The sequence below is a fragment of the Gossypium hirsutum genome, chromosome A11 (genome assembly GCF_007990345.1).
Source record: "Gossypium hirsutum isolate 1008001.06 chromosome A11, Gossypium_hirsutum_v2.1, whole genome shotgun sequence".
Taxonomy (NCBI): Eukaryota; Viridiplantae; Streptophyta; class Magnoliopsida; order Malvales; family Malvaceae; genus Gossypium; species Gossypium hirsutum.
Window position 1 is genome coordinate 89,155,140 of NC_053434.1, and position 19,803 is coordinate 89,174,942.

Consider the following 19,803-nt stretch of genomic DNA (forward strand, 5'->3'; position numbering starts at 1 on the left):
AGGTTCAACGGGAATTTCCTCGTTCATACTCTTTTACCATTCTCCTTGGAATACCAATGACGATACTTCAGTAGTTTTTCACATTTTTCACATAATTCACAAAATTTTTGCATGTTGTCCAACAATAACCACAAAGCATATAATTGCATGATAACAATAATAATATCACATAAAAAGCGTTAAATGATTTAAAATAACGGTTATATTACAATATTTACATATGAACTTACCTCGATACAAAATGAGAATAGTCGAGCCTATTCCTAGTAAACTTTATTTTTCCACCGATCTCGACTCGAATCTCTTTTCTCTTGATATATAATACCAAATTAATTTATTTAATACATACATTCATCAAAACAACCCCTAGTACAAACTTTGGCAAAATTACCATTTTGCCCCTAAACTTTCACATATTTACACTTTTACCCCAAGGCTCGTAAATTAAACCTCATCCTATTTTCTTATGTTTTATGTCATGCTGATCATTTTTACCTTCTATAGCAACATCAAATTCACACTCTAAATTGTATGTATGAATATTAGGTATTTTTACCGATTATGTCATTTTACTCATTTTTACAAAAAATCACTTAGCAAAAATTGTTTAACACAATCTCAAACTTCATATTCTACCATAAAACATCAAAATTCATACATATCATCCATGGGTAAAATTTTAAATATAAAGCCTAGCTCAAAATATTGGTAGAAATAGGTAAACCGAGCTACGAGGATTTCAAAAATGTAAAGAACATTAAAAATGGGCATAGAAATCACTTACAATCAAGGCTTAAAAGTGCTGAAACCCTAGCTATGGTGGAGAGCAAAATTCAGCAGCAACTTATGGAGAAGATGATCATTTTTGTGTTATTTTTCCCATTTTATTTCATTTAATATCTAAATGACCAAAATGCCCTTCCTTACTAAACTTTCAAAAATTCCATCCATGTCTAATTTTTGTCCATAAACTTAGAAATTGGTCAAATTTCTATTTAAGACCTCCTAATTAATATTTCAAAGCAATTTCATACTAGAAACTTCTAGAATGCAAGTTTTGCAACTTATTCAATTTAGTCCCTAATTTCAAATATAACACTTTATGCATAGAATTTCTTCACGAAATTTTCACACAATCATGCAATCATATCATAGACCTCAAAATAATAAAAAATAATTATTTCTATCTCAGATTTTCTGGTCCTGAAACCACTATTCTGATTAGGCCCTAATTCGGGTTATCACATGGCTAAACTGAACTTAAAATGATTTGTCATGGAAATATACATGTAATATGGAATAATGATATGGAAAGCATATGTATATGAAAGTCATTAAATGATGAGCTCGTCCATGTTCTTGGTATTATGTGAATTACTTGACTAACAAGATTGGTGAAGTTGTGTTTTAGACTATTAGCCAAATTGCTTGGATGCATTTTTGTATGCTTATTTTAAATGCAAATATGTGGTAAGTTAAATTCTTGTTATACGAACTTACTAAGAACTTGAAACGCTTACTCTATTTTATTTTCCCCTGTTTTACAGTTGTAACACCCCTAACCTATATCCGTTGCAGAACTAGGGTTAAAAGGCATTACCGGACATATCAAAACATTTAACATTCATTCCACAATCATCATAGCATTATAGGTCACACATCAGTATAGAGTCCCTGATAAACTGTAATTCATACAAATTTTTATCCCATGCTTAGCACGTTTTATGGATGATTTTTCCTTAAAATTGGTGAATTTGATGCTCCTAATGCCTTAATTTCATGTTTTATACTTGGTGAGCATAGAAGAGTGAAAGGAACGAGAAACGGCCCAAAAACGGAGAAAATGGGCCAACGTACGAAATCAACACAGCCTGGACCTCCTCACACGGGCAGACCACATGACCGTGTCAATTTGGTAGAATCGAAGCACGACTCACACAGATGGACCACATGCCCGTGCCTATTTAATAGGCTTGACCACGACCTTAAGCAATCGCACATGGGCGTGTTCCTGTAGAGCCCAAGTTTAGTCCGATTCGAAAAAAGCCAATTTTGAGGGTTCTTAGGCATTCTAAAGCCTATAAATACACCCTAGGGGAGGAGGAAAATGACACACAGGGAGGGAAGCAGGGAACTGCTCAAGGAAAGCCGATTGATCCATCTCAGAAGCCAGATTCATCATTAAGACTGAAGATCTCCCCTCAATTTCCCTTCAGAAGTTTTGGGTTTTTCTTTTTGTTTTGTATTCATTATTCTTCTGAGATGTTTACCTTTTTAGTTATGAACTAAAACCCCTAAATACCTAAGGGGAATGAAACCCAAGACAAATCTTGTTATTATTATCTGAATTGTATGATAAATATTTGACTTGTTCTTAATTATGTGTTCTTAATTCTTGTTTTGATATTCCAGGATATTGATTCAAGTTAAGCTTTTATTCAGAGGAGGAATAGACCCTGTCTAAGAGTACATTTGTCATAATTAAGCGGATTTGGTTGCGCGCTTAGAGATAGGGTGACAAGATTTTGCCAGATTAGGGTGAAACCTAATAAGGGGATCTATAGATCGAGTTAATGCAACCGTAGGGAGTTAATTAGAAAGATATTTCAATTATTCAACCTAGGGTTGGATGTTGTTAGTCTTGAGAGAGATAATAATATAACTTAGGGATTTCTACGGATCAAGTCAAATGAATAAATCGTCCAATTCAGAGTCAGATAACAAGTGAAGTCTAGGTAGATTTTTCCTTAGGTATTGTCTTAATTCAATCGTTTTTCCAAAAGTAATTCTCCAATTCTATTTTCTGTTATTTCTTAGTTTAATTTATTAGTTAGATAATATAACCCTTTTATTTTTTAGGCTAGATAATAAAAAGAAAGTTAATACTAGTACTTTTAGTTCCTTTGGGTTCGATAATCCGGTCTTGCTAATGCTATACTACTGTTCGATAGGTACACTTGCCTTCATCGTGATAATAGTTAGTTTCAAGAACGATTCATTATAAATATTTAAAACCTGTCACGAATATCGCGTATCAAGTTTTTGGCGCCGTTGCCGGGGGACTAAGATATTAGGAACACTATTTTTATTGCTTTAGCCATTTAATTTTTCTGCAATTTAAATTTTATTCTAATTTTTATTACTAATTCAATTTTTTTCCCTTTTTCTATCATGTTCTTATAGTTTATGACTAGAAGAAACCCGTCAGGACCATTACTTTTTGACAGTGAGATCGATCGCACAGTTCACAGAAACCAAAGAGAAAAAAGGCGAAGATTAAGATACACAGAGAACAAGCAAGAGGACGATATACAAACCACAACCGAAGAGATGGCTAAAAACCAAGAAAATCCGCTACCTCCTTTAATTGCTGTTAATCAAAATCCTGCTCCACGCACTATGTATGATTATGCTAAACCTAATTCAACAGGATCTGAGTCAAGTATAGTTAGACCTACTATTGCTGCAAATAATTTTGAACTGAAACCTAACACAATTCAAATGTTACAATAGTTTGTTCAGTTTGATGGTTTGCAGGACGAGGATCCCAACGCTCACTTGGAAAATTTCCTAAAAATTTTACGATACCTTCAAAATTAATGGCATTTCTGATGACACCATTCGCCTTCGTTTGTTTCCCTTTTCATTAAGGAATAATGCTAAACAATGGTTGAACTCGTTACCACGATTACTTGGGAACAAATGACCAAAAAATTAAAATATTTTCCACCGGCTAAAACAACCAAATTACGTAATGATATCTCTTCTTTTGTGCAGATGGATTTAGAAACACTCTACGATGCATGGGAGCGATACAAGGACCTTTTAAGAAGGTGCCCTTACCATGGGTTACCGCTTTGGCTACAGGTTCAAATGTTCCATAATGGCCTGAATCCTTTGACTCGGTAGATTATTGATACAGCCGCTAGAGGAACTATCAATAATAAGACACCTAAGGCAGCTTACGAATTTATTGAGGAGATGTCACTGAATAACTATTAGTGGCAAGTTATGAGAACAAAGCCGACGAAAGTAGCTGGTGTTTTCAACCTCGACGCGGTTACTATGCTATCAACCAAGTAGAACTCTTAAATAAAAAGATTGACGGTTTGTGTGGTTCTACTCAGGTACATCCAGTGATGAGATGCGATTCAAATGGAGGAGGAGCAAGCACAAAATATCAACCCTTCAACCCTAGCATCGAAGAGGAACAAGTACAATATATGGGTAACAATAACTCTAGACCCCAAAATAACCCATATAGTAACACTTACAATGCAGGTTGGAGGAATCGTCCCAATTTCTCGTGGGGCGGTCAAGGAGATCAAAGGCCACAACATCCTCCGGGTTTTCAACAACCACCCTACCAACAGGAAAAGAAGCTGAACCTTGAAAAGATGCTCTAAAAGTTTATATCAGTTCAGAAACTCATTTTTAGAATACCAAGACAGCATTTAAGAATCAACAAGCATCAATCCAAGGGCTCGAAACTCAGATTGGACAGCTTGCCAAGTTGATTTCTAAATGACCACAAGGTAGCTTGCCAAGCAACATAGAATCTGACCTAAGGGAGCAACTCAACGCGATTACTAGTCAAGATGAGGAAGGGTTAATCATTCCTGAACCAGAACCAAGACAAGAAACTGAGATAAGTAAAGATAAAGGTGAGGTAAACCAAAAGGACCAGAAACTGGTAAGTACAGAATACAAACCTCATGTGCCATACCCTAATGCAACAAGGAAAGATCGCTTAGATGAACAATTTGGTAAATTTCTGAAACTCTTAAAAAATTACATATTAACTTACCGTTTATTGAAGCTCTATTACAGATGCCAAACGCAATAAAATTTTTAAAGGAGCTTTTAGCAAATAAGCAAAAGTTGGACGAGGCTTTGCATGTGAAGATAAACGCAGTTTGCTCAGCTATTCTACGGAATAAATTAGCCAAGAAATTGAAAGATCCAGGGAGTTTTACAATTCCTTGCTTAATTGGTAGTTTAGATCTTCATAATGCATTAGCTGATTTAGGGGCTAGTATTAACGTCATGCCTTACAAAATGTTTAAAAAACTAGGTCTTGGGAAACCCAAACATACTAGGATGGGCATTCAATTAGCAGATAAAGCTATAAGATTTTCTAGGGTTATTATTGAAGATGTGCTAGTTAAAATCGATAAATTTATATTTCCCGTTGACTTTGTTGTTCTTGACATAGAGGAGGATAGCAACACTCCTTTGATTTTAGGAAGGCCCTTTTTAGCAACTGCTAGAACAATTATTGATGTCGGCACAGGTGAGCTCACACTTCATGTGGGAGATGAAATAATCACCATTCAAGCTCACAATTTCGACAACACATCAAAAATTGAAGGTGATTGTCTAAACCATTCTACTAAAATTGACAATATGGTGCAACCTACTTTGCAGGAAATGAGTTTGAAAGAAGTACATGAGCCATTTTCAAGCAATAGTAGAGGACCTATTCATGAAGAACGAAGGCTACAAATCGAGGAGCTAGATGAATGGCGTACACATAAATCGAGGGCACGCGATAAACCAAAACTATGCTAGAACAAGCTCAATACCTTTCCAAATCAACTTAAGGTTGGAGATAAAGTTTTATTAGATGCCGCAAATCCTCACATTGTCACTACTAAACCGAATGAAGAAATTCCTCTTACGGTACTTAGCATTTATCCATTCGGTACAGTCGAGGTAAGTTATCCCAACTTTGGCACTTTTAAGGTAAACAATACTAGCCTAAAACCTTATTTTGATGAGATTCATAGTAGGAATGAGGAGTATAAACTCCTGAAACCACCATGACCATTCAATGGAGAGGTAAGTCGAGCTTAGACTATAAATAAGTGCTTTTCGGGAGGCAACCCGAGCACTAACTGTATCAACTTCTTTAAATTTTAGTGTTTAATACCTAACTTACTAACGAAGCTTTTAAATACAGGTTGACCACACAAACACGGCCAAGCACACGAACGTGCTTAGGACCGTGTGGAAATAGGGAAAAGATTTTCCCCAGCACAGGCTACGATAAATCACCACGGCCGTGCGACATGGCCATGGGCAAACTTGCCCAAACAACACAGGCGTGCGACTCGCCCGTGCCTGGAAACCATGGCTGAACCTGTCAAATTAACACGAGCATGGACCTTCATACACGAGCATAGGAGAAGCGAACAAAGATAGACACAGTCGTGCGACACGACAGCAGGCATGGGGAAATTGTCAGACGCGCCTAAATTCAAAATTCGCGAATCACACCGGCAAAAATTGGGGAACACGAGCATATTCCCTAGCCCTGTGTCCCAAAATCTATAAATACGCTTCACTATTCATCATTTCCCTCACTCAAAATCCCTAACCCTAGCCGCCGCAGGTTCACACGGCCTCCTGCCACGCCCGTGCTCCGCCTTCAACCACATTTTTAACGCCTAAGCTCCTCGCTCTTGCGTTTGTTTACTCCTTTATCTCAATATTCTTCAATTATTTTGCTTCTTTCATGATTTCTATGCTCCATTTGACTATTTTACGCGCACATTCATAGTTAGAATAGTAGATAAATGTATTTTTTTTTTTAAGTTTTGTTTTGGTCAGTATATTAGGCTACATTCATTCATGGCTATTGTTTCTATAGGTTTCATGCTATTAACCTCACACAAATTCATTCTTTAGATATCTCCATTACTTATTCTTATAGGGTTATTTGGCACATTTACATTGGCTCTTATAGCATAGGTTAATACGTAAGCCCCATGGAAAGTATTCACATTCCACTTCAATTTCCGTTACAGGTACACCATGTCATGTTCACGAGGAATGAAAGTCGCCATCCCTGCTTCGAAGAAAAGGAAGAGAGTGTCATCTTCCTCGAGTCCTACTGTGAAATTTGTCACCCCTTCCTGCAGTTCCCCATTGGGCCCCAAGAAGAACTTTTCCAGATTCTATGGGCCCGACCCTTAGAAGTGGGCCGCTGTATAGATTCGGCAGCACTACAACAAGTCCAACTCGCGGATGTAATTTGGGCCCTCCTCACAATTGATCCTTGGGGGCTTTTCTTTGATATTGTCAGCCGACATATCTTGAACTCACGATGGAACTTTGCTCAACGTTCCATCTTCAGACCGTGATAACTCACTTTGATGACCCGGGAACAATCCAATTTTGCCTCGGCTGTCTAGTCTGCCAATTGAACATCCCAGAGTTCGAAACCGTACTGGGCCTTTACATTGAGGAGTTCATGGAGGGGAATGAACTCCACGCTCTCAATCGCCACATCCATCACTCTCCTTCACGATGTTGGAACGCCCTCACCCCCGGCGCTGCCTCCTACAATCCTAGCTGCTCCAAGTCTTCCTCCATCTCTGAGGTACTTACACACCATTCTGGCTCACACGTTAACAGGAAGACGAGAGACCACTGGCATCGTCAACACTCACGACGCCTACTTTCTATGGTGTATGTCGCACGGGCACGTCATAGACCTTGCTTATTTCATTGCCCTCGACATTCAACATCAGACGAAGCGGCATAGGAAGGGGGTTATCTCCATTGGACCCTATGTAACGCGATTGGCTCGGCACTTCGGGCTCCTCAACATAGGAGCCCAATCATCCTCCCTCACTCTCATGGGCCAGATGTCCCCACAGGGCATCTCGAGCATGCTAAGTATGAGGATGATTGAGAAATGACGTGGCACTTTTTCTCCTTAGTACCGTTTCACCTAATCCACCGAGGAGGAGGCCCCCAAGGACATTACTGATATGTCCATACACGTCATAAGGATCCACCGTCTCAGCCACCACCTCTTTCTCATCCAGTTCATGCGGCGGCTTCATAAGTTGACATCTCTGAGTGCCTTACCCGGTTCGAGCAACAATGTTTTCAGCGCTTTGATAACATTGATGCTACTCTACAGCAGATTTGTCAGGACCTCCACATCTCATCGCCACCCACCTTGCGAACCATCTAGCGATGAAGATGTTTAAAAACGTTTATTTTATTTTAAGACTACTTTTTATTTTTCTTTCACCTTATTTTTATTAGGACTTATAATTATTATTTTACAATTTTTAATTTCGACTAATTCATATTGAGTACTGATTCTTCCTTATATATTTCCTAAAAAAGTTCCTGATTCTATCACAGTTATAAGAAGCTCCACAACTCACTATTACTTAGGAACTTGAAACTCCACTGGGAAAGGTTCTCCACGACTGCCATGTCTTACTCGACCATGACCATAGCTACCACCAGATATAATATTCTTTTGGTGCAGGACTTATAGACTAATGAACCTCTACTACCGTCGAAGTATCCTCCTCCACCCTCACACCAATTATTCTCCAAAACTCCAGTTCAAGAAAATTCAGTCATCACTCAGGAAGTTTCACTTCTCTCCCTATCTTATTTTATATTCATTTCTATATATCTACCTTTGTACATTGAGGGCAATGTACATCTTAAGTGTGGGGGGTATTCATTTCACTATCAGAAAAATCCCTGAATGATTGCCTTGTTCGCTTGAAAAGCTCTCATATCATGTTTAAGATAAATTTTGATTGATTTATGACTTTTATTGATATATCTTGAATTAAAACATAGGCATTTATGCATTGATTGTTTAAACTTTAAGACATTAAGGAATCAAGCATGATAAGTTGATTTTTGAAGAATTAAAAACTTTTATGTTGTTTCCCTAAGTTTAGGTATTATCTTGAGTTGGAATTCACAAGTTTAAACATCAAAAAGCCATAATTTTTGTGAGATCTTGAGCTTTTAGAGCATCTATTATTTCTTTCATGCTCACTTTCATTATGAGTGCGTCAGTAATGAATTGTTATTCTAGAACTTGCTTGATTAAGCATGTCAAGACCACATCATTTGATTTGATATGTCAAAATGATAAAGGCACTTAGGTTTATCCCACTCACTCCACAAAAGCCTACTTTCACAATTAACCCTTAGTGAACCCCCTTGAGCCTAACAACCAATTCATTGATGTACCCTCGATATTAACCCATAACTCATTATTGTTGAAATCCCCTAAATTAATTTGACCCCTATTTTTGTCGAGATTTGAGTTGGAATAATTGCTTAGCTATGTTTTATTCTATTTTGTAATTTGACTTGTTCTTAAAAAAATACATATATACATATTAGTAGTAGTGATCTTCTGAGCTAAAGAAGTTAAATTCCATATTTCGAGAAAAAGCTCTGTTGTACGCAATTGATGACTAGTCATTTTTCTAGTTAGGCTTCAATTCAATCTCTATTCTAACACTTTCTTTCTATTTGTGGCCACACCTTCTAACCAAAGCCACGTTACAACCCTCTAAAGAACTTTTAATTGATGTTTCATCTCAATTTATAGTGGTGGTTTCATGCAAGCCTGTGGTAATGACTCTTCATTATTGACTATTGAGTGCTTCATTTATTGTCCTTAAACACCTCGAGTTATTTGAGTGAATCTTTAGTGAGGATGTGAAACTCTGTGATATTTTGAATCAAAGGTAATTACTTAAAAGAGGGGAGACACTTATGTTTTCATGATAAAATGCTCAACTTGGAATGTTTGAAACTTTGATGTTCTTTCAGTTGAATTTTCATTGTATGATTACCTATGGATTATTTTGAGATATTATCGATAGAAATTATAAGTTGAGAAGAATTTATTTTGATTATGAGTTGAGGATTTTGCTTGAAGACAAGTAAATGCTTAAGTGTGGGGGTATTTGATAAACCATAATTCATACATATTTTTATCCTATACTTAGCACATTTTATGGATGATTTTTCCTTAAAATTGGTGAATTCGATGCTCCTAATGCCTTAATTTCATGTTTTATACTTAGGTGAGCATAGGAGAGTGAAAGGAACGAGAAACGAGCCAAAAACGAAGAAAATGGGCCAACATACGAAATCAACACGGCCTGAACCTCCTCACACGGGCAGACCACACGACCGTGTCAATTTGGAAGAATCGAAGCACGACTCACACGAGTGGACCACACATCCGTGCCTATTTAACAGGCTTGACCACGGCCTGAAGCAATCACACACGGGCGTGTCACACGGGCGTGTTCCTGCGGAGCCCAAGTTTAGTCTAATTTGGAAAAAACTAATTTTGAAGGTTCTTAGGCATTCTAAAGCCTATAAATACACCCTAGGGGAGGAGGAAAATGACACATAGGGAGGGAAGCAGGGAACTGCTCAGGGAAAGCCGATTGATCCATCTCAGAATCTGGATTCATCATCAAGACTGAAGATCTCCCCTCAATTTCCCTTCAGGAGTTTTGGGTTTTTCTTTATGTTTTGTATTCATTATTCTTCTGAGATGTTTACCTTTTTAGTTATGAACTAAAACCCCTAAATACCTAAGGGGAATGAAACCCAAGACAGATCTTGTTATTATTATCTAAATTGTATGATAAATATTTGACTTGTTCTTAATTATGTGGTCTTAATTGTTGTTTTGATATTCCAGGATATTGATTCAAGTTAAGCTCTTATTTAGAGGAGGAATAGACCCTCTCTAAGAGTACATTTGTCATAATTAAGCGGAGTTGGTTGCGCCCCTAGAGATAGGGTGACAAGATTTTGCCGGATTAGGGTGAAACCTAATAAGGGGATCCATAGATCGAGTTAATACAACCCTAGGGTGTTAATTAGAAAGAGATTTAAATTATTTAATCTAGGGTTAGATGTTGTTAGTCTTGAGAAAGATAATAATATAACTTAGGGATTTCTACGGATCAATTCAAATGGATAAATTGTCTGATTCAGAGTCAGATAACAAGTGAAGTCTAGGTGGATTTTTCCTTAGGTATTGTCTTAATTCAATCGTTTTTCCAAAAGTAATTCCCCAATTCTATTTTCTGCGGTTCTTAGTTTAGTTAATTAGTTAATACTAGTACTTTTAGTTCCTTTGGTTTTGATAATCCGGTCTTGCTAAAGCTATACTATTGTTCGATAGGTACACTTACCTTCATCGTGATAATAGTTAGTTTCAAGAACAATTCATTATAAATATTTAAAACCTGTCACGAATATCGCTTATCAGTCCCTTACATAGGGCAACGAGACCTTAAACATGCTTTAGAAAGGGTCGGGACTAAATCAAACACATACAAAATTTTTCAAAACGTAAACATTTTTCACAGTTATAAAGGTCACATGCCCGCGTGAACAGGCTGTGTGCCTCACATAGTAATAGACACGTCCATGTGTCTAGGTCGTGGCAAAACTGGGCATACATACTGACTTAACCACACGACTACAAGACACGCCCATGTGCCTTGGTCGTGGTCAAAATTGACTTGGGTCTCATGGCCGACCACACGTCTGAGTGTCCAGCCCGTGTACCCATCGAAATGGCCAGACACGCCCATGTGTCAAGGCTGTGTGTCTCACATGGCTACCAGACATCCCATGTGTGTAGGCTATGCTTGAGACTGACTTGTACAAATAAGTTACAATAGACACACGGTTGAGAGACCTGTCCGTGTGTTCAACCGTGTGGGGTGAAATTAGACTTGGTTTAAGCCACATTTCCCACCTATCTCAAGCACACCAAATCCACAACATTTTTGCATCATTAGCATACATTTATAGGCAACCAAATCAACCAATTCATGCATATTCCATGCCATTCAGATACCATCCAATTTACTACTCAAATCCACAACCAAAGTATACCAAATCAATACACCAAAATCATTACAAATTATATGAGTTTCAAATGTATAAACTCATCATCTTATCACAATTTTCATACCATAAAATTTATCATTTCAACATTTCATAATCAAACCATCACATAAGCAATACATACATCAATAAATTATTTAGCAAACACACTATTTAGGCCAACTTAAGAGGCCATACATATCAAGAACTACAAGCCAAAACTCATGGCTAATATTCACATCACAAAACATACCAAAATTACATTAGCCTATACATGCCATGTACCATATATATAACTCTCAAAATGGTACCAAAATAGATGTCCAATAGTGTGAATGAGTCACTGACGATCCCCGAATCTGAGCTAGCTTTATAACACTGTAAAGCAGAGAACATTTCACATAGTAAGCTTTAAAGCTTAGAAAGTTCATACCAAAGATAATCAATTCATCCATCAATTCTATTCCATCTCATTTAATATGTTCATACGAATTCATCAAGCATCATACACATAGTATCATCTAACACATAGGTATTGAACATACCTGAACTATCCCGTATTTATTCAGTTCATTCTCACCTATTGTTCAAATACATTAATTCATTCAGAAGTCTTTCCATGCTTTAAGAATTCGCACACTTTGTGCATTAATGATTAGCCAAAGCCATAAAGATCTCACACATTTAGTGTCATCTCAACAAACTGAAATTATTTCGATATCACACACTTAGTGCCTCATATAGCTAAAGCTATTCCAACTCGCACACTTAGTGCTATTTATAGCCGAAGCTATTTGAATAGCACACTTAGTACCGAACATAGTTGATTTATCATCGTGTTCAAACCAAGCTCAAATATATACAATTTATATATTATCAAAACATTAAAACATAAATTGTATCATCATTTATCACGTACGAACTTACATTGTACTTGTAATTAACGATTCGGATCGTTTACTCGATAATCTTCGATTTTCCTCGATCTAAATTCGAATTCCTCTTTTCTTGATCTATATGTATTCAAAATTATCCCTTTTATTCAAAAAATCATTCAATTCAGTCGACTTACACATATTTAGGGCATTTTACAAATTAACCCTCACATTTTCACATTTTAACACTTTAGTCCTTATTTCACAAGAACACCAATTATACCAAATTTCCATACACACTTGCTTATCCGAATATACATGGTGTTCATGTAAGCCCACACATTTCATTTATTTTACATTTTAGTCCCTCAAAATATCATTTTTATAATTTAGCCCAAATTACTCAAATTCATCAAAAATTCAAAGACAAGACATGTTAACCCAACATCAAACTTCCATATACTATCATCAAAATTCATAAAACTTATAATATCAATAATGGCACAACTCAAAATCATCAACAAAATCAGAAACTGAGACATGGGCTTGATAGATTACTAAGCAATGATTACAAAAACGTAAAAATTATCAAAAACTGAGCAAAACTCATACCTTAATTAAAATGAGCAAGGTCTGAATATCAAAACCTAGCTTTTGCTTCTTCTTCTTTTAATTTTCGACATGGATGAACATAAAAGTGAATAATTTCATGCTTTTGTTTTATTAAAAACATAATAATTCATCATTTACTAATTTGCCCTTTATTAATTAACATACAATTCATGTTAATTAAGGCTATTAATGTCCATTTAACTATGTAAATGGCATATTAACCACATAAGGACCTCTCAATTAAAGAGACATAGCAATTAAGCACTTTAACAAACAGTAGGCAACTTTTACATTTTATGCGATTATATCCTTTTATCAAATTAAGCACACAATTGATAAAATTAACACACAAAACTTTCACACATGCTTATACACATACCGTAAACATAGAAAATAATATTAAAATATTTTTCTAATTCGAATTTGTGGTCCCAAAACCACTATTTCAACTAGTGTCTAAACCGGGCTATTACAATTGTGCTCGAAAGCTTGTAAAGGTTGGAGATCAGTCGGAGCATTGTCACACTATCCTTTAGCTCATTTTGGTATAAGTAGAAACCTTATATTGATTTAATGGCATGTATAGTCTAATTTAGCCAATAATGGCATATAATAGTTGTTTGTAGTCTAGCCATTGGAATGGCTAATGATAGTATGTTTAGTTAATATATATATGAGGTTATAATATGGTTAATACATGTATGCTTGGTATGGTTTGATTGAATTATAAAAAGCATATATGTATTATAAAGGTCAGTTTGAATACATGTGATGATATATCTTATATAATGTTAATATTAGTTTGGTTTTAATGCCTTGAATTGGTTGGTATATGTATGTATGTATTGGTGTAGGTTAAAGGCAAAAATTGGGTGAGAAATAAGGCTAGAAAATAGCCTTACTCTATTCACACGGGCAGACACATGGGCATGTGTCTCAACCGTGTGTGACACACGGCCATGCGCACTGGTGTAAACTAAAAAATATATAGGATTTTTCCTATGTAATTTATCACCTTTTTACTTAAATTCATTGTTAAAACTAAGCAATTGTTTAATAAATTAATGAAATATGTGAAAATATGAAATGAGGACATAGAAATTATTAAAATGTGATTTTATGATTTATTATATAGTTTTCATGCATAAAATGACCTTTTTATATTAATTTGGACATATTATATTTTTAAGACATAAAGTGGGCCATGCATGATTAAATTAAATAATAAAATATAAAATTATATTTAAAATTTCATTTTAAAATATTTCATTAATAAGTTGGGTTTTAATTAATTAATTAAATTAGATAAATTTTATTCTTTGGTCGTCTAATTTGTTGATTTATTTTGGACAGGTCTGATAGCTTTGTTGAAATTTACAAAATCGTCCAAATTGGAGACCAAGTCAACCCAATTTTCGACTACACTTGGCTGTCCACATAAACCACTTTTTGGTTTAATTGCATAAAGTCTTTGCAATGTTGAAGAAATTAGAGATTTGCCTGAAGATTTTCACTTGATCGAGTCTCAGTCCTGAGTTGTTGCGGCACTTAAATTGAGCAAAAATCAACTCAATTTCCTCAGTTCATGGCTGGGCACCCATTGAAGATGCTTGAAGAGATGAAACCTCTTATTTTTTAGCAAACTACCCACCTCTCTTCACCTATAAATATGACTCCTTCATTCCCTAATTCATCATCCCTCATCATTCATCATTCTCTCTTCTCTCCAAATTCTCTTAGCCTTTTCCATTTCCCATGCCTAGCATCATCTCTTAACAGAGGTTTTAGCTATTAAGCCTTTTAAAGAGCCCTTGGTCAGCCACTTTGGAGATCCATCAGCAAAGGAGCAAAGCGAAGGAAGTACAAGATTTAATCTTTGATCTGGGTCGGCATCGTCAGTCAGAGTCTTGGGTGATAGCCACTTTGATCTGGGTTTAGTCTTTCCTTTCTTTAATTTAATCTGAAAATGTTTGCTATGTGTTCTTTGTTCTTGTTTACAACAATGTTAGCTTAATTTTATTTAAGCTAAGATGATTATTTTGATTAAATAATATTTATTTGATTCATGCTTATATTGTTTGTGCCTCAATCGATCATGTTTTCAATTAAAATCAAGTCTGTATTTCATTCATACGTGATTGAAATACACCTAAATTAGCTGAGCGACCCTAACTGTAACACCCTAAAATCTAACTATTTATTTTCGTGGGTTATGTTGCATAAATGCATGATTGCTTCAGTGGTTAAGTGTCCTGAGAAATGTTGGAGAAGTCCTAAGTTCAAGCTTTGGCTTGTACAAAATTTTTGTTATTACTTGAATAAACCCTATCTCTAGTCAGTAGACTTCTTAAATAAATGTGAATGAAACATGACAAAGAATGCCTATTGGTGGGTAAGTGGCTTGTGGAGTGTTCCTTGGGGTCTGAGGTTCGAGGCTTGGCATTGCAATAGGAGTGATTTATTTTGCTACTTTGTCGTATAAGAGGTTGTATGTCAGTGGGATTCTGACACTAATGGGTAGTTTGAGTATTTGAGAGGAGTGAGGAGTGTGTAGACGTATTCAGGGAGGATATTGTGGAGAGATTTCAGGAGAAAATCAAGGGGATTTGAAGTGAAGGAAGTGTTGGTGCCGAAGTGGGAGTGTAGGCACCCAATGAATTAAGTTTGGGGTAGAATTCGACTTTGGGGGTGAGCTTTAGTTTTGGTTGCTGTACACTTTTGTTTGCTTTTTCCTCCTCACTTTTGGTTTTTGTCAAGTGCTTTTGGGTTCTTATCTACACCTTTTGATAGCTGAATACTACTAGGGAATCTTTCAGGTACGTTCATTTTGGATTATTTCGGTTTTGTTCTTCTCCCTCTACTCTTTGACAACCATTTTCCCCTTGATACCATGTGGCCGAGTACTTTCCCTTCTTCCCATCTCCAAATCAGTCATTATCATTTACCTTCTCCTTCCCCCTTCTCAACTCTTTCGGGTTTCAATGTTTGCATCTTGGTATTGTTGTCAAATAGTTCCTCTCTCTTTCTCCCTCTCCACTCTTTTGGTTTTCTTCAGGCTTCCTTCTTCATCTTGTTGCCGAATCCCTTTCTTTCATTCTTGCTTGTTGAATCACTTTCAGTTTCTGAAACCTCTTCAAGAAGTGAAGGACTATTCTCTAGTATTGAAGTGATCAAGTCTCTCTCAGTACTCGATATAGGTAACTTAACCCTTATTTATCATGTGTTGAACTTTGGTGCATAGCTTGTGTCATAGGGTGTTGGTCGATTGCCTTATTTTTCCTATCTCTAGTTTTGTGTTTTCAATAAGCCAGTATATGTTGATTCAGGCCTTGTGTTTAGGCAATCATCATTAAAAGATTTCATTGATAATGCAACTTTTTGACAAAGAGGGTGTAATCAACCTTCATCAGCGGTTTAATCGAGCTAAACCACACTCGTTCAATCAAGGCAAGTATCAAATACTATTTTGGGTTAAGTGTTTAAAAGAGGGTGATTAACCCTATTGTCAATCGACTAATAGAATACCTTGATTGAATGTAGGTTTGGTGCTCATGGGCTATTCGCACGTTTTCGCAAATAGGTGTGAAAAAACTGCCCAAATCATAGATCAGTAAAAGCCAGAAAATGTGACCATTGACGCTACACAGGCGTGCGCTCACTCGTGTGGTAATTTGAATGCATAAACATGGGCTTTTGATCGTAGAGGCCACCATGAACGATTTCACGGGCTTAGGTTGTTTTGGGTCATGTTGGGCCAAAATGGGCCGTGTGGGCCCTACACGAGTAAACCTCTCGAAGGTGTGGAGAACATTGGGCCAGGCTATGTAGTTCACACAACCAAGGCCATTTCTGGGCTATGTGAGCCACATGGGCGTGTGGGCCCACATGGGCCCATATTATGGGGCTTGGGCCCATTTGCACTGTTTGACTCTTAAGGTTGCACAGGTCGCCCGAGACAACTGTGGACCTACTGTGGGTCGGTAAGTATACCTAGACCCCAAGTTAATAAAATGACTGTTATGCCCCTATGTGGTAAAATGACTATCATGCCTATATGAGATGTATGACTATAATTGAGCATGCCATTTTAATTATATTGCATACATGTATGATGTTATGACATAACTCATGATATGTTACAAGGGGTTGGGTTTATTATGGATTGAGGAAGTGTACTGTACTTGCAGCTTTGTTGCAAATACTGTTTAGTGCCGCAATCAGTGCTATCATGGAGTGTAGGGATGGTGGGTTGATTATATCCCCATCGGCTTCACCCGTAACTGAGACTGGGTCTCACGATCGTGCGGCACACTGTCCAAAACTATGTTGCGAATTCTAGAGAGGGTCGTTGGGCCCAATACTAGTACTGTGGGCTATAGGTCGGTTACGAAATGACTTTGTTCTAATAGAGCTGAGATTTTTAGGGGTATTGCTGGAGTAGCCCCTAATGTGGCTGAATATTGGATTGAGGCCATGGAGAGGATAATAGATGTAATAGCCCAATTTTGGGCCTAGTTGGAATAGTGGTTTCAGAACCACTATTTTGAGGCTGGAGAAATTATTTTTAATATTATTTTATGTGTCATAGCATGATTATATAAGTGCATGAAAATTTTGGTGAATTAATTTTAGCGATTGCGAGCTTAATTACGAAAAAAGACTAAATCGCATAAGGGCCAAAGTTTTGTTTTGCTAGCCAAATGTGTTAAACAGGTAGAGAATTATAGTTGGAGGTTTTTAAAGTGGAAATAGACCCTTAAATATAGGCTAGCCTACCATAGAGACAAAGATAAGACAATTTTCAAAGTTAGGTGGAATTTGGTGGCTTATTTGACTAAAAATAAAATAAAATAAAAATGGAATGATATCATTTTCTTCTCATCTCTTTATCCATCAAAAATACCAGAAAAGAAGGGATTTTTGAATCTTTAAAATATCAGCTAGGTTATCCTCTTGCAAGTAAGTAATTTTCATAGCCATTCTTGGTAATTTTTGTACTTTTGGGACCCTTATAGCATGAGCTAACTAATGAGGGGACCATTTTGCAAAATGGTTGAAAGTATAGGGTTTTTCCATGAGAGTATTTATGTTGTTTTCTAAATTTTTATGGAAGAAAATGAGTCTTGGTTGTGTAATAAACAACTTTTGTGAAAGGAGTTTGCATGAAAACGCTTAAAAGGGGCTATTTTGTAAAGCTTGTAAATAAGTTGTAAATGTGTGAAATAATTGAAATTGTGAGTTGCTATAGTTATAAAAATAATTTGGCTAGGATTGGTAAAGGAGGAAATTTGATAAAAATCAATTTACGAGCCTAAGGGCAAAGTCGTAATTTTTGTAAAGTCTAAGGGAAAAACGATCATTTTGCCAAATTGTGAATTATAGAATGTTTTAATTAATTTAATGATTAAATGAGTGAATTTCATCATGTTAGATCAAGAAAATCGAGATTTGAGCTTAAATCAGAAAGTACGAGGTAATGGACTAAAATGGAGTAATTAGCCGGAATTGCATTCGAGGTAAGTCCGTGTGATTAAATAAGTATGATATCCATGTTATTGTTAATATACTTGAAATCTATCTTGCTATGATTGTATTGAATTTTATGTGGAAGATATTGTATATGAAAAAGTGATGACAAATGTTACTAACATGTATGTGATGATTGAATACATTGAAAATTTGATGGAATATAATATTCCATTGAAACGAGTAAGTTGGGTGTAAATAATACAACTACACGGTTATTATGTGATTAAATTGATATAGCATAAATTGTTTGATTGTGACTATGAGTAATGGTATGATGAGACTTACCATGATAAACTCCCGGTTGAACCTTAGGAATAGATTGGATAATCATGCCATAGCATTTGGGTGATATGCGTGCTAGTGTAAGACATGTCTGGGACATGCATCGGCCTCAAGATATGCAAGCTAGTGTAAGACCTGTCTGGGACATGGCATCGACACCGATAGATGAGAGCTAGTGTAAGACTTGTCTGGGACATGGCATCAGCCTCGATATATGAAAGTCAGTGTAAGACCTGTCTGGGACATGGCATCGACTTAGATATGTGAGCCAGTGTAAGACCATGTTTGAAACATGGCATTGGCATCGTACCCTATGTTTGAGGCTTAGTGATTATCCTGTGGTATTCCAAATGGTTCAATGGGAAATTTATGATTTAAGTCGAAATGACAGAGCTTACGGCTATGTTGTAAGTGGTACAGGTACGTACATGAAATTGATGAGATGTGAATTCAATTCATGTTTTATGATTAATAAGGAATGAATATTAGCATGTTGAGTAACACAGGTATGTATGCCAAACTCATGAAGAATGATTTTGGTTTATGATGCACATTTGGTGAGGATGTAAATATGTAAGTCATGCCTATGAGAATGATTTTGTGATGACCTTGTGATTATAGGTCTATACTTATGATGTATAAACGTGTGTTTTTACCAAGGTGGTGAAAATGAATTAATAAGGTGTGATAAACTTAGTATCATTAATTTACACTAAAATAGTTTTGGAAATCAGCACCAGTCCGACTTTGAAAATCCACCAAAAATTGTGGAAATTGAGATAGAGGCTAAATAAATATGAAA

The 19,803-nt window shown here is 36.3% G+C and overlaps 1 non-coding gene across 1 annotated transcript; it reads right to left on the reverse strand.

The window, feature by feature from the left end:
• Positions 1–3,744: 3,744 nt before the first annotated feature.
• On the reverse strand, positions 3,745–3,851 carry LOC121210622 (small nucleolar RNA R71). The gene has a single exon (XR_005905736.1). It is a non-coding gene; the product is annotated as a small nucleolar RNA R71 (small nucleolar RNA).
• Positions 3,852–19,803: the final 15,952 nt, after the last annotated feature.